A 2,165-nucleotide genomic window follows, 5' to 3' on the forward strand; every position below is an offset into this window, starting at 1 on the left:
AGCCTAACCCTAAACCTAACCGTAACTCTAACCCGAACCCTAACCCTAACCTGAACTCTAACCCTAACCCTAACGCTAACCCTAACCCTAAGCGGATCACTAAACCTACCTTTACCCGAAACCTAACCTGAACCCTAACCCGAACGCTAACTCTAAACCTAACCCTAACCCTAATATTAACCCGAACCCGAACCCTAACCATAACCCTAAACCTAACCCTAAACCGACCCACACCCTAACCCTAACCCAAACACTATCCGTGACCCTAATCCTTAAGCGAACCCGAAACCTAACCCTAACCCTAACCCTAACCCTAGGCCGAAACTTAACCAGAACCCTAACCCTAAACCTAAGCCTAACCCGAACCCGAAACCTAACCCTAACCCTAACGCTAACCCTAACCCTAACATTAACACTAACCCTATTCCTAACACGAAACCTAACCCTAATCTGAACACTAACCCTAAGCCTAAACCTAACCCTAACCCGAACCCCAACACTAACCCTAACCGAACCCTAACCCTAACCCTAAACCTAACACTAAACCGATCCCGATCCCTAACCCTAACCTGAAAAATAACCCTAACCCTAACACTAATGCTAACCCTAATCCTAACTATAACCCTAACCCTAAACCTAACGCGAACCCTAACCCTAACTTAACCCTAACCCTAACATTAACACTAACCGTAATCCTAACTTGAACCCTAACCCTAACCATAACCCTAACCCTAAACCTAAACCTAAACCTAACCTGAACTGGAACCCTAATCCTAACCTGAACTTGAACCCTAAAACTTACCCTAACCCTAACCCTAACCTGACCCCTAAAACTAACCCTAACCCTAACCCTAAACCTAACGCTATCCCGAACCCAAACACGAACCCTAACCCAAACCCTAAACTTAACCCTAGCCCTAACCCGAACCCTAACCATAACCCTAACCCTAACCTAACCCTAACCCGAACACTAACTCTAAACCTAACCCTACCCCGAAACCGAACCCTAACCCTAACCCTAACCCGAACCCTAACCCTAACCCTAAACCTAATAAAAACCCGAATTGTAACCCTAAACCTAACCCTAACCCAAACCCTAACCCAAAATCTAAACCGAACCTTAAACCTTACCCCAACCCAAGCCCTAACAATAACCTGAACCCGAAATCTCACACTAACCCGAACCGTAATCCTAACCTGAACTCTAACCCTAACCCTAACCCTAACCCTAAGCCGATCCCTAGACCTACCCTAACCCGAAACCCAACCCGAACCCTAACCCTAACCCTAAGCCGATCCCTAGACCTACCCTAACCCGAAACCCAACCCGAACCGTAACCCTAACGCTAAATCTAACCCGAACCCTAACCCTAACATTAACCCAAACCCGAACCCTAATCCTAACCCTAACCCTAACGCTAAACCTAAACCTTACCCGAACCCTAACGCTAACACTAACCCTAACCCTAACTCTAATAATAACCCTAACCCGAACTCGAACCCTAAAACTAACCGTAACACTAAACCTAACCCTAACCCTAACCGTAATCCTAAACCTAACCATATCCCGAACACGAACCCTAACTCTAACCCTAACTCTAACCCTAAACCTAACAATAACCCTAACCCAAACCCAAACCCTAATCCTAAACCTAACCATAACCCTAACATCAACACTAACCCTAATCCTAAACCGCACCCTAACACTAACTATAACACTAAGCCTAACCCAAAACCTAAACCTAACCAGAAACCACACCCTAAACCTAACCCTAACCCGAACCCTAAACATAACCATATCCCTAAACCGAAACCGAACCTTAACCCCAACCCTAACCCTAGCACTAACCATATGTCGAACCTTAACCCTAAACCTAACCCTAACCCTAAACCTAACCCTAACACTAACCCTAACCCTAACCCTAACCCTAATCCTAACCCTAACCCTAACCCGAATCCGAACCGGAAACCTAACCCTAACCCTAACCCTAACCCTAACATTAACACTAATCCTAATCCTAACCGGAACCGTAACCCTAACCTGAACACTAACCCTAACCCTAACCCTAACCATAACCTAACCCTAACCCGAACCCGAACCATAACCCTAAGCCGGACCCGAACCCTAAACCCAGCCCGAACCCTAAACCCAATCCTAACCCTAA

The sequence above is a fragment of the Urocitellus parryii genome, unplaced genomic scaffold (genome assembly GCF_045843805.1).
Source record: "Urocitellus parryii isolate mUroPar1 unplaced genomic scaffold, mUroPar1.hap1 Scaffold_155, whole genome shotgun sequence".
Taxonomy (NCBI): domain Eukaryota; kingdom Metazoa; phylum Chordata; class Mammalia; order Rodentia; family Sciuridae; genus Urocitellus; species Urocitellus parryii.